This window comes from Furipterus horrens, unplaced genomic scaffold, assembly GCF_987537825.1.
Source record: "Furipterus horrens unplaced genomic scaffold, mFurHor1.1.pri manual_scaffold_8, whole genome shotgun sequence".
NCBI classification, from domain to species: Eukaryota; Metazoa; Chordata; class Mammalia; order Chiroptera; family Furipteridae; genus Furipterus; species Furipterus horrens.
Window position 1 is genome coordinate 13,056,260 of NW_028327178.1, and position 14,684 is coordinate 13,070,943.

Genomic DNA, 14,684 nt, shown 5'->3' on the forward strand with positions numbered 1-14,684 from the left:
AGTGGAGTGGTAGGACAGGGTTGCAACATGTGCTTTTAGAGGAAACACGTGTTCCAGTTTGACAGCAGCAGGGCCAGCGGTGCGCATGAGCGTTGTGAGGGAGCAGGGTGACTGGAAGAGAGAAAACGAGGGTATGTGGGTGCATTACCCAGGTGGCCTGGAGGTCCATAATTAAGAACTTTGCTCTTATCCTGACACCAATGGGAAGACTTTGAAATATTTAACGGAGGGAGGACATGATAGGATTTGATGTCCGTTTCCAAAGCCCTCTTTGCTTATACACGGCACACTATACGTGTACTAATACAGCGATGACGCTTGAGGCTCTATCTCCAGTTGTGGTTCTTTCAGTAACATATACGCATCATGTACTCATCTTCTTCGTGTGTGTATCCTTGTGGTCTGTGTGGGGTGACTGTATCTCCAGGGGACAGCTGGGATTGGGCTAAACCAGTCAAGGTAATCCTCCTATCATCGTGTTTTATGTATGTATGTATGTATGTATGTCATTTGTTTCTGCCACCATGTATGTATGTATGTATGTCATCTACATCTAGCAAATCCATAAATCCATGCATGTTTTCCCTGGATTTAGGAATTGGCTCCATGATGGTCTCAATTAAGGCAAAGTTCAGGAGGAATGTTGCTCTTTTGTAAACTTAACTCTCTACAAGTAAGCAGAGGAATGAGGAAGGAAGTTGTTCCAGGAATCCCATGACCATGATGGATGGATTCCCGCTTTCAATGAAGGTGATACGGAGTTGGCACAGTAGACAGAGAGCAAAGTTGTCTTTGCTAATATAGTGAGTCCCCTAGGTGTATCAGCCCTAAAACCTGCTTTGTCTCTGGACTTTTATTTATCTGGGGTAGTAAATTCTCTATATGAGGGGACTTGTATTTCGACTGCCTGAATTTACCTTACCCTGTATGTCAGTGCTCTCTCTCTCCTTTCTACACCCTATATTGCCAACAGTGTCACAGAAGTGATGATTCTACCCTGTATAACTCCCCTTTCTCTAAAATTCCGTAACATTTATTCTTCTTTAGTAATCAAATGCTGCTCTTTATTTATGGCTTCCAGTCTAGGCTTTACATTTCAGAGAGAAAGAGCCCTATTTTATATTAATTTTTGTATTCCATTTTTGTCAGATATAATGCTATCATAGTAATAGTAATTATAATAAAAATAGGAGTTACATATACCTCTATGTTCAGGTTCCATGGCGATGTTTTTCCTAAAATATCTCTAGTCATCACAACAGTATTGGAGGGTGGATATAATCATTCCCATTTTACAGATGAAGATGCATAGAGTGGAGATATTAAGAAATTTCTCCAGAATTACACAAGTAGTCAGCAGCTCTCCACTCTTGGTTGCAAGGGAATGGTTGAAAGGAAGAATGGCTAATGAATGCATTGGGTTGATTTTCTTGAGACAGATGAGACTGAGCAGCCTGAGAACATTTGGTGCTCAGAGGGAGGAAATGCTAAGAGGGGAAAACAAGTCTGAAAAGGAGAGGAGGATAGTTCAAAGACCAGTTTCCCCTGCCTCCCAATTCTGACTAGTGCCAGCTCTTACTGCTTATGTTTGCTTTGCTTGGAAGACAGAATCATAGTGCCAGAATTCACGGAAGTCTGTTTTGGAGGATGTATTAGTCAGAGTATGCTAATTGCTGGAACAAACAACCAGCAAACTTTAGTAGCTTAACACCACAAGGGTTATGTCCCTCTGGTGTCATAAGACCTGAGAGGTGCTCTCTGTTCCCTGTAGTCCTTCAGGTCTGTTTTTTCTCATGTCTCAGCTTGGCCATCCCCAGGACATCCAGGATTCACTGGATTCTTTGTACGGGGCTGTAACAGAGGGGGGAAGAGAAAGTGTAGGGAGGATTACATGGCAGGTTTTAGTGTCCAGGACTGGAAAAGGCAGACATCACTTCTGCTCACATTCTGCTGACCAAATCGTAGTCGCATGATCCCACCTTACTGCAAAGGAGGATGGGAGACATCGATTCCTATGTAGTCAGGGTTGCAGGTGTGGAGAGAACTGGGAACTGGGAAAAACAGTCTCGTTTTAGCCACAGGGGGTTACACCAGAGACCTGAGAGTCTGGTGACCACTCGTTTTCAGAGGCACTGGGTTTTCAACTAAGTCAGTGTGCACGCTAGGCCTCTGGAGGTCATCGGATTTGGAGAGTGCTGATGGCCTTTGACTGGGAAAGTTGTTTACCTTCTCTGAAGAGAAGATAACAACATGCATTTCAGTAGTCGTTTGGGGGAGAGTGAAGGAACTCATGAAGATGGAACTGATTTTTTAACTAGAAATGGGTGTCTAGATAGTAATTGATCTGCAATGTTGCTTGAGAAGAAAGAAACATGCGAAGACAAAAAGGATAAGGTAAAGGAAGTAGGGTACAGGTACTTCTTTGAAAACCCGTTGCCATGTTTCATGTAATTACCTTTCAGTTCTTTTAATTAAGTAGTTTTTATAAATAGTATAGGAGCTTTACACAAATGTATTACTTAATATTAAAAATTTTTACCATAAAGGTTATAATTGGTAGGACTGATTATTATTTTTAATTTGTAAAACTGATTAGATTTCCTTTGCCCTATGATTGTGGACTTCTCGGAATGACTGCTCTGCAGTGACTGCTCTGCAGAGCCCTGCACAGAGCCTGAATTTAAGTGGGAAAGAAGAAAAGAAGCCGAGGGCAGGCGGGCCTCTGAGAAGGTGCGATCCGTTCGATGCTATAAGGAGGATGTTTTTCATCCTCTTTTGCATTGGCTCTCTGTGGCTTTGATTCCATTCTGTATTTATGAGGCTTGCAGCATTTCTTTTCTTTGGCTTTCTTATTTGTAACTGCAGATTTAGCAGTTCCTTTTGTGTACTACTTGCTTCCCAGAATTTGGCCCAACAGTTTTGAGTAGCTGAACGATTTATCGAGGACAAATCAGCTGAAATGTGGCTCAACTTTAGTAAAGCAGACGGAATGACATAAGGTTAGGTGACTGATGTGTGAGTTTTTGAATTTGATTTGGTTTTACATGGAAAGGTTGAAGCAATGATCCATGTATTCTAATAAAAATCATCAGCACAAATCAAATAAAATCTGGCTTAGTGGCTATTTTCCCACTGTCACTCATGGCTAGCCTGTGCTGGTACGGACCACATTTGGCAGGCACCCTCTTTTCCTACAACGTCTTAAAGTAGCACTGCAGTCTTTGCTGTGTTCAGAAGGCATCTTTTCTAATCAAACTTTCTGCTAATCTCATCAGATAAATCATTATTCTCTAATGACAGCTCTGGCTTCTCCGAATCCCTTCCCTGCTTCTTGTTTTCTCTCAAGATGCCTGGTTATTGTCATTCTTCAGGTCTTTGTGTCTACCTCCTTTCAAACTACAGACATTTCTCCCGTTCCCGGGAAAGACTTACAGGCTTTTACCATTCCACATAGTGAATTTGTAAGACCAGGACGTCAGAGCAGCTCATCTTTCTGACCAGTAATCCATCGATTATCAGATGCGCAAAAGGCAGTCTGCGTCCAAGTTGCAGAATTACTAAAAGAACAAAATGCTTATTCCCATGAATTTGATTAATTGAAGCTTAGGAAAATACCAGTTGATTCAAATGTGTTTCGATTTCTACCCCCATATGCTGGACTGGGGAATTAATGCCTATGTATTTTGACTATTTTAGTTACGAGAGTGTTTTAAAACCCTTGAAAGTGAAAGTGAGAGTCGCAGCCTGGCTAGGGGAACGCTGCGGTCCATTTTTGTCATTAGAGAACAGACCCGCTCTCACCGCCCAGGTGTCTTGCAGACCAATGCCGGACTTGGGGCTTGTGGGTGAGGCGCTGTTGCGTAGGGCGCAGGGCTGCTCAGAGGGGGGAGTAGCAAGCTTTCCCTGCCCATGAGATTGAAAAATGCGTGTTGTTGGATAGAAAACCTCAGTCATTACAATACTACCCAAGTTTCCTATTTTTGCAAGTATCCTAATGAACTTAAGCCAGTGTTCTGTTACCTGGGAGAATTAAAGAGGGGAGTGGGATGGCCTCATTTATATCAGGTAAGTACCCATTTCTTTTTCTTTTGACTTGTGTTTTTGTGCTTTGGAAAAATGGTGGTTACATTATTGTGAGATAAAAGGTAGAACTTTTTAGGTTACCAGAGTTCTCTCTCTCTCTCTCTCTCTCTCTCTCTCTCTCTCACACACACACACACACACACACACACACACACACACACGCCCCACCCCTGGGAAAACCCTTTGCCAGTGTCTGCCAGGCATTGGGCTGAAATGGAATCGTAGGGAAATTTTTCTAGGTCTGAGTTGAAATTTACCAGCGCTGTTCCGTTTATAAAACAACATGGGCTTCACCCAAGGGTGAAAAAGGGACCATTTCCACCTTGTAGCGACGACAGTGCATTGACTAACTCGGTGGTGTGTCAACGTGCATCTGTTCTAACAAACGACCACGTTTTACTCACACACCTTTCTATGTGCAAGCTTTTCTCCTCACTCTTTGACTGTGGCTACATTATTTGCAGGCCTGAACTCTAATGTGGGAATACATTCTTGTTAAGGTGTCAGTTTACCTACCACTATTAAAAACTTTTAGATGTCTCCCACGTTTTTTTGCCAGCTTACAGAAACCACGGTAGGTTTTTTGTCTGTCATGAGTGTCCTTCTGGAGCCCCTTGATTTGGCTTGGGAGGCGCTGCTGCTGGGGCGGGTCGCCTTTGTACACGGAGGTTTCTAGGATGTGGCGCGAAGAGGCAAGGGACAGCCACTCCGGGCAGCGCTGACTCCAGGGTGGATTCTTTAACTTGGCCTTACGCGTTGCATTGATTCCCTCGCAGGTTGTCTTTATCTTGGCTAGATTCCTTCCAAGTTAATAGCATAATGTGTCTTCATCTATTCTAGTTGCTGTCCTCCTCACCCCCACCGAGGTCACACTGCTATCAGTAGTGATTTTATCCGTTGAGATGTCACCAGTGCATAAATAAATAACTGAGGAATATTTCTTACTGATTCAGATAGGACAGAAATTTCAGCCCTGTTTTGCACTCCCTGCTCTGCATTTCTGGGGAGGGTAGGTTGGGGGTGGGTCTGTGAGACTGACTGGGATATTGGGAAGGGTTATCACTGATGCGAAGGTAGAGGAGGTGGATGTTGAGGGAATTTTTACTTTTTACTTTATGCACTTCCGTGTTTTAATTTTTTTTCAATAAGAACATAATTAAAAATTAGTTGCCATGGTCTTAGAGTGTCTCCCATAGATTTCTGATTAGTTGCACAGGGAAAAGTTGTAGTTATGCAGTGGAGAATTCCACAGTACCTTGACCAGGTGATGAAATTAGCAGAACAAACTAAGGGGCAGACTGCCGTGCCATCCTGTGGCTCTGTATGTGATATCCTGGGAGAGACACGAGGCCACCGATGTAGCATTATGTCCACCTGACCGTAGTCACGAGGACGCATCGGACAGAGCCAAACTGAGAAGCAATCCTATGAGATAACTGGCCTGTAGTCTTCAAAAATGCCAACATCACAAAAGGAAAAGGAAGACCGAGGGACTGTTACCAATTTAAAAGCATGAGAGAGAGTGAGAGAGATGTGCTTATTAATTGTAGTGAGTAATCTGGATGTCTTTTTATTTTTTGTACTTGGTTAAATGTGTTTATTATGCTTGAGATCAGTTATCAGTCATGGAGTATGCATTAGATAAAAGCGTTATATCAAAGGTAGATCACTCGATTTTGGTAACTATGCTGTTTTTGTTCTCAGGAGATAGACACAGAAGTACTGAGGGAAAAAAGGATGTGACTGATGAAGCCTCCTCGCAGTGGTTCACACATGGAAAATCACGTAGTTTTAACGGCATTGAAATTAAAAAACTTTTGAAAATAAAAAGTTAGAGCAACATAGGAAAAATTTAAGAATATATTGTTCCTGGACTTTAATCTTTGATCTTTTCTTGATTACTTTCCAGGTGGGACGAGGATATCTGTGGTTGGGTTTTTTTGTTTTTCCTTTTCCTTTGAGGTTCCTGGGATATTGTGATAGTCAGCCACGTGTGGGAATCACAACCCTAGATTATAGGTTTCTTTTCAGAAAGAGTTGCTAGAATTATTTTGAGATTGATCAGGTGCTGCTAGATAAGTAGCAGAAAATTCCTCAAACTTGGAGCGAAAGGATGAAAATTGACTTTGCAGAATGTGGGGGAATGGACTTGTACTGTTGTTGCATTCTTTGGGTTTCAGCCTGGTCAGAGTAGTCTGCAGCTGACCAGGTGGCTTACTGTTCTTCAAAACCACAGAAATTCAGTGTCTTCTTCAAGTTCTATTCTTTCACAATTCCGATCATCAAACTTCTGTTGTATGGTTATCGGGATGTATATTGAGGCACCTACATTCTTTTGAGCCTATTAAGTAAAAATGAGGTTCCCCCCCACCTCCCGACCCAAGCAATTACAATTTCATGTTTGTATATTATTTCAAATTCATTTTTAGTGGACTGCTTCTCTTCAAATACATGTGGAGATGGTTCTATAAAACTGTAAACAGTTTATGAATTTTTACAGATTTTCATTTTATGTGTTTGATACTGATTTACCTCTTTTTAATTGCAGCAGAGATAAAGAATTAGTAGTTTAAAACAGTAGGGACTACATGTTCTGCTGTGATCAAGGAATTAGATAATCTGGCTTGTTTGCTTAAGGGGCCTGTATCTTGAGACTTTTATAGGGCAGTATTAAGGCTCTGAGCCTTCTTATTATGCCAATACCCAGAAGATTGCTTTAATGAGAAGTAAAGGGCCTTTTTCCAATTACAAGGGAATAATTATATTAAGTTCCTGTGTTATGTCAACCTGCTTTGATTTGATTACTGCAAAAGAAATGGATTTATCTGTCAGTGTTACTTAATTAAGCCTTCTCATTGATGTTTTGCAGAGTAATATTGTGTGGTTTGCACATTTGAGCCCAAATACAAAGAAAATTGGCCTAAAACTAAGACATGACCCCTGAAGATAACATGCAAGATTGATTGCTTGTCATTGCCAGGGCAGAGGCTGCAATGTTGAACACAGGTGGAAGACTGGGATGTTGAGGGAAGAAAGTGAAGAGCAGTTTATGGGAGTGACTATTGTAAGCAAAAGGGACTGTGCTAGAACACTGGGTTTTAGGCAAGATTCCTGAATATTTAAAACTCTTTGGCTTCACCAGTATTAGTCAAACATCTGGAATAAGGGGTGAGATGAGACGAGACTAGAAGTAGACTTCAGTTAAAGTACAAAAGGAAAGAGAAGATAAAGACGAAAGCAAGAGGGATGGGTGCCATTTGGGAGAAGTGGACCATTGTGGTTATGCAGAGCAATTACAGCCCACAAATATTTCAATTAAGCTAGCAGCCCTTTCCCAGAGCCTCACAAATGGTACCCTAGGGAGAACAGAGATGTGTGTGTGTGGGGAGGGGGGGGGATAGAAAAGATAGAACTGTTATATGTTTCGTCTTGGCTCCTTTTTCCTCTCTATTGGAAAAGTTGTAATAAATTATTTATCAAATAGGGATTTTAAGTATCAATTTGTATACCTTAAGTAATCATAGTTTTATGGAATTTGCGCCATAAAATTAAATGTATGATTTGAAGATACGTGCGTAATTGCAGGTATAAGTTATCAGTTATATATTCCATTCTATTAGAAAATGAAGCATATTTTAAAATTTATTTCTTTGTTGTTTAATGTTTTATTTTCTAAAGTATCTACCTTGTATTTCTCACATTTTTGTGCTGCCTGTTGGTAAATACATATTTAAGAGGTACCAAGCACCTAATTAAAAGTTTCCCAAAATTCGATTCACTTTCAGTTTAGATACTTTGAAGTTTATCTATGTAATTTGGGGGTTAAATGGTATATTTTAAAGTCTTCATATATGGCAGCTTACTTTCAATTGGTAGTCTCAACTGATTTAGAAATAGCTCCCCTCACTCCCTGAACATTACTATGTAGTACTTTTGGAATGGTTGCATTTTAGAAGGTCAAAGGAAACATGTCCACCTCACACTGTTGTACTCTTGCCCTCGCTCTTCATGGCTCTCCTTTCTGGGCTCCTGTGTAGAAAGATGAGATCCTTAAAGGACTGACTTCCCTTTAATTGGAGGAACCTAACTGGTTAGTTTCACACATTTGAAATGGAGGGGTGCCAGATAACACCCATGTCTCCCTACCTCATGTTAGAATTTTATTCAAGTTAGAGTGCTGTTGATACTTCCAAATGATGTGGATTGATAGAAAGATTTCAAGGTTACTTTTATCTCAGTTTTATAGTATAGTTCTTTACTCATCTTGAGCTTCAAGAAGATTTTTGAGTTTCAGAATAAGGAGCACTTCTGGCATATTTATAACAATAATTAATGCATTTTATTTAGTTTCTGAATTTCATATTAAACGAAAATGCTTTTACTGTTTTATAGCACCGAAAAAAGCAATTAACTTTATATTTTGAATATCTGAGATTGTTTAGTGTACATTTTTGAGAACTAGTTTTTTTTTAACTTAAGGAAAATACTGTTTTAAACAGTATTCTAAAGGACACATTAATAGAAGCATAAGTTGGAGGTTAGTAAAGGCTAAAATACTACAATCATTCCTCTCTGGACAAATTTTCACACTGTACTTTTCTCCCCAGTATATCCACATTTACCCTTTTCATACAGTTTACATCCTTACATATAAACTATACAACCATCTTGTACTTGACCTTTCAGTTTTCAGATATATTTTATAAGGAAATTCACCTGTGCTGAGAATGCCATTGTTGACAGTGGTGGTGAAAATGGAAAGCCCAGGTCTCTGTCCTCGATATTTGAGGGATCTTCGGTGTAGGACTCATCAGTACAACCCTCATCTTTTGCTCAGCCCATTGGGGAAGGGCTGGAAGTTTCTTGTCACTCACTGCTTAGATCGCTCATTCTGAAGTGTATCTTATCTGTTACAGAAACAGAAAGAAGTGATTGTGATAGTGTGGACATTAGCTCGTCAGCTCTTCTTTCCTCTGCCCTTGTACTGAAATTTAACTTCAGATTTCTCTACTTAAAGCTCTTATTATACTGGCTGCTAATGAAAATGTGCACATCCTTAACACGCTCTTTGCTGATGAAATATTTTGAACTCTAAATTCATCTGGCACTGACGGAGAGCATATGCCATCTCAGTTTGTGTGGAGGGCTCAGCCAAGGGTTCTTCCTGGACTAGGAAATTAGTAGGAGCCACAGATGTACGCAGTCTGTGAGTCTCCATGATGATGTGGAGGATATTTCATCGTGTCTGTTGTTTCGGAGCAAAGAATTTAAGACACTGTAGCCTTCAACATGTTTCCGAGGGCTTATCTTTCCAGGAAAAACTTAGCCTCAATCCCCCAATGCATTCTGAGTGTGCAGAAGCTTTCATTGGGAAATCAATATAGTTCCACAAAGGTAGGAATCTGTGGGCTCCTAGAGCAGTACAAAAAACCACTGTGGTGGTGTTCCGACTTCGTGAACCTCTAGGGCCTTGGGTGTTTGGCATGATCTGGGTGCGAAGGATGGAAAGAACCAACTCTAATGACCCCAATTCAACAGTTAGGTGACTCTCATGCTTGTTTATTTTAAATCAAGTTTAAACCTTCATAATATTTAGTCTGTGTTCTTAGCGTGGGCTGTTGGTCAGCATACATAACTTTTGACAGCATATTATTTATACAGCACGCAGAAATATGTTAGAATTGTGAGAGGTAAAGAAGATATGCTGAAGGTAAATTAAGCCACGAAACAAATCTAACGGTCACTGAATTCCCACTGTGATTATGTTATAGAGGTTTACAGGGAAGGCCAGATTTGTTTACTCTGAGCCTTACGTCTAACATTCAGGAGAATATTTGAGAGTCTCTAACCTGTTGAGCAGAACTAAGTGCTCATAAAAAAGTGAGATTTCCTTGACTAGATCACGATTTTACATATTTATGGGGTTTAATTTTCTTAGATTTTGGGTAGTATTAGTAAATTAGACTCTCATGGCAGATAGTGGTTACTCAGTGTTTACTATGGGCCAGGTACTTCCCTAAGTGTTTAGCAAGTATTAATGACCTCATTTACTTTACTAAGAATTCCCTGAGGTTGGAAATCCTTATCCCCTTATCTCCTGTTAGATGCCTACTTTGGGTGGGTCCTAGGTTTTCACTTCAGTTCTCTTAGACCCGGGAGGCCATTACATTTGTGAGGTTGGCAGCTGTCCTCAGGGCAGAGTGTATTTGCTTCTTCCCTGGGTTCCAGCATTCACTTTGATTTGGGCCTCATAATACCCTACTCTCTAGTCAGCTGATTGGTATTTTAAAGAAGATTAATTTTTTTTCCCCATCATTTTTAGTTTTCTTCTGCGGGAGAGTTATCCAAGTATACTAGCCGGCACTGTTTCCGAGAATGGAAATCAAATCCACTTACATTACAGTTGACAAAAAACGGGTCGAGCGCGGCCGGAGGCTGGCTCAGACCCCAGAGCTGGTTAATGCAAAGTTGGTACTGAAATCCAGCCTTCCAGCTCAGTGCCCAGGGCCGTGCCTTCTCATATTTGTCTGGCCTGATAGTTCTGATCTCATGGACATTTGAGGAGTCACACCATAATTTTAATGCATATAGATGGGAAATCATAGAAATAAAAAATTATGTCTGTATCTTTTCTCTAAACGGAGTGTTTGGTCCTCGTTCTTTCGTAACCTCGCTGAGGGTCAGACTTGTCAGAGGGACTCAGGGAAACCTGTGAATTGTCAGGTTGCCTCTGAAAGTGACTGTCAGTCCCATGAAAGTTCCTGTGTCTCTCCGGGTTTAGGGTCAAATAAATTTGACAAATCTTGAACAATCAAGTCCATTTCTCAATCTGGTGGAAGAAGAATTTCTATCATCCACTTGCTTTTTTCCTTTCCCTCCTGCTGCCCAGGGTACTGTGTTCCTGTTATTTATTCTCATCTTGGATCGAGGTGGCAACAGAGCAAGGGAGGGTGAGAACTACATATGCAGATGGCTTCTGTCCCAGGCAGTTTTCACCTGTGACCTTCATGGATTTCCTGAACGATGTGTGTGTTTTTATCGATGCTCATTGTGAATCTTGTTTTCCTCTTTCCTTTGCCTACTCAATAGCTTCTAGGATTTTGACCCCCCTCTCTGGTTTGTACATTTTGCTTAGCTCATCACACCTCTGGCTTTATTGTTCTTCTGCTTTTATTTTCCAGTATCTTGATTTCTTCAAATATTTACTTTTATATAATTGGTGTTGTATATAATTCTGTAATCTTTTGTGGACACAAGAATGAACATAAGCTGCCAAATAAGTACATTTGCTCTGCCTGGGGAGAGGTGATTATAGAGAACACTTATCTGAGCTGGTCATGGAGAGACCTGAAGTTCGTACCAAGGAGGTATTTTTTGTGGTGGAGAAAAGCACTCACTGTCTTTCAGTGTGGACAGCACTGATGTTGGCAAGCTCTGCCATTTATTGTCACCTTGGGGAAGTCATTTGTCCCATGTACGCCTCCGTGTTCTCATATATAAAATGGGCATACTATTAATGCATCGAAGTGCTTAGCACAGTGTCTGAAACATATCTGAGCTCACTAAATGTTAGCTACTCTTATTTTTTGAGGGATGAAGAACAGTTTAGGGGCAAAGGGAATAGAAGTACAAAAACATCAGGGTGTGAAAGTGTGTGTGCATTGTTCAGATACACAAGGAATGGCCAAGTGAAGGCCATGTGCAGGGTTTACATAAAATGTGGTTCTGGGATGCAGATGTGCTGGGAATGTGTATTGAATGCCGCTGAATGCAGCAGCCTCAGCAGGGGTTTAAAGAAAAGGGGCGACATGTGCAACTGTTGGTACCCGGCACGCATCTCTCTTGTGTTGCAATAGAGTAAGATGGTGAATCTCGAACTCCTGTGTACATGAAAATTACTTGGGGACCTTGTTAAAAACAGTTTTTATTCCCTCCCTGGCCCTGTACCCAGAGATCTAGACTCACTGGGTCTGCCACGGACCCTAAGATGTGCATATCCCATGATTTGATGCACATATCACATGTTTGATGAACATATCACATGATTCAGGTGTAGGGTGGTCCATAGATGCACTTTGAGACTTTCTGGAATAGTTGTTGAGAAAATGCATGCGAATTTACTGGCAGGTCTGGTGAAACGCAGTGGGAGGGAAGAGAGGAACACAAACCATAAAAGTGCCATGTTTATGTTCACTGTGAGTTACAAGTATCCGTGCTCTAGTCTTGTGTTGTCTTGCTATGGATGAGTGAGCGCCAGCTATGCAGATATATTTTCAAAGATAACATATAATCAGAAATCATATGATTGTTCTATTAGGTTTTGGAGAGCTAGAGATTTATCCTTATCTTCTAGATCCAGCAAGAGGCCAAGAGATGGAGAAGCCTGTTAAAAAGAGAGCAGTAAAAGGACGGAAGGTGCCTGGCATGAGTCAGGAAATCAGAAAGGTAGAAATGGGAAAGGAAGTCAAAAGAGCAGTTAGATTTGATTGGTCGAGCATCTATTTGTGAAGGAACCTAGCCAGTATTTAACCTGTTTTGAAAAAAATAAACTTCCAGCATTGTTAATTAGTGGATTGCTCGCTTTTGAAATTGCCCAGTTGGGAATACTCAAGATGTGTTTTATCTGCCTACTAATTAGCAGGCTGCATGGTTGACCATCATTTTTCCTTTATTTTGTGGACAGAACACGTATATGAAGGTCTCTTGAAACACTCTACCTCAAGTCTGGGTCAAAAATGCATGTCACTGTATTTAGTGAGAGTTTGTACTAAATTATAAGTAAAATTCTAGTATATCTGTTCTCCACTCAGTTCTTTCTTTTTGCTCTTGAATATGATACTGTCTCCAGCACAGGGCGTCTCAATCCAGGCACAGTTGACATTTGGTGCCAGAACATTTTTTTTGTTATGGGAGACTGTTCTCTGTGTGTGTAGGAAGCCAGTACATCTCTTCTCCCCACCCCCAAGTTGTGACAATTCAAAATGTCCCCAGATATTGCCAAATGTCCTCCGAGGGCCCAAACTGCCTCTGGTGGAAAACCACTGGCCTGGCATTACTATAGTCTTATTTCCTCCTTGTTTCTGCCTACTTTTTGAAAATTGAAAAAGATAAAATTTGTCCAAACAATATGACATGTTGTGGTAGAGATGGGGATTCAGCTCTTCTCCTTCATTATTTTTGGGCCAAATTTAAGAGCAGAAATTTCTCACGTTAACCCAAGCTGGCTGTTCCAGGTTAAAAGGAATTAAAGGTGTGCTAGAACTTGTGAAAAGACGCAGTGTTTGAGAGATTTTGTCACTTACCCAGTTTTTGTTTGTTTTTGCTGGAAAGACATGATTTTTGCTTAAAGATGAAGAAGACCTTGTAGGCTACAAAACTTCTTCATGTGAGAATGCAGAGAGTTCTAAGTCCCTTCTTGGTGTACTTTGTTCCGCATACACAGTGAAGGCCAGGTTGGGTCGTTAGACAGCAGGTTTGGGGAAAGTACTGCCTCTTCTCTCCAGATTGAACGTACTCCCCAGAGCTTTCTTGACATTCCTTAAGACTCACAGTCCCTGATTTTAGCTGTCCACAGAGGACATCTGTTTGCAGTTGCATTATCTTCGAAAGGAAAAAAAAAAAAAAAAAAAACACCCAAAACTAAAGTAATTTGTTTAAAAAAGGAAGAATTCAAATTTAGTCCCAATAGTTGTTTTTCCATCTCTGAAGATACTCTAAAATGCTGTGTACTCCACTGTATCCAAAAAAATAAGTCAATTAATTATACTACGATTACTTCTGCTTATAACAAAATAGCAGTAATAAAAGGAATGACAGTAGTGCATTAAGAGAATAAACAGTATCACTGAAATGTTAGGAAACACAATAAATGGGATTATGTCTGCTGAACCAAAGTTTCACACCTCCTCCTTCAATTCTGTCAGAGGAAGTTTGTGATGGCCATCTGTTATCAACCGTGATCAAAATAATAGAACAGTGAAACTTTTTATACTTACAAAGGGCCTTTCATCAAAAATCTCAAAGCCAGTTCTAAATATAGAGTGACTGATCTTTAAAATTTTAAAACACTTTTATGCTTCAAGCAATTGATAGGATAACGTAGATGTTATACTCCCCATCCCGAGTATTTGCCAGGTGAAGCGCTGACTGAGCATTTAGCAATCTGATCAGCATCAGAACTTTGCTGCTGCCGATTTTAGAAGAATTCCAGCTTTCCCATAGCTCCTGTGGGTCTCTTCATCATCATTTATCAAAATGAAACTTCGATGACTTTAATTTCCACATTTCAAAGGATCATAGGCCAAGTGGCCCAAGTATATTTAAAAAAAATGTTTTTTAAAGACTGAGAAGTGTTTCCTTAACTTAAAAAATCAGACTTCTAATTTCCATGTAGTGTACTGTTAGAAATAGATGACCGAATTCTTTTCTGTGTCGTATATTTTGTTGCATGTCTGTTTTCTGGTGTGACAAGCCTTGGCTAGAAAACAAAGAATATTCAAGAGCATTATGGCATGGATCCTGCTGATGTTAGTATGAATAGTTACCTGAATTTAACTTTATTTTTTATTAAGGTTGTGTTAGTGTATTTTTATACTTATTTT

At 40.3% G+C, this 14,684-nt stretch overlaps 1 protein-coding gene across 5 annotated transcripts in view; it reads left to right on the forward strand.

The window, feature by feature from the left end:
- TCF4 (transcription factor 4) overlaps nucleotides 1-14,684 on the forward strand; it is a 333,046-nt gene that overhangs the window by 97,233 nt on the left and 221,129 nt on the right. The gene's annotated exons all lie outside the window — the stretch shown is intronic.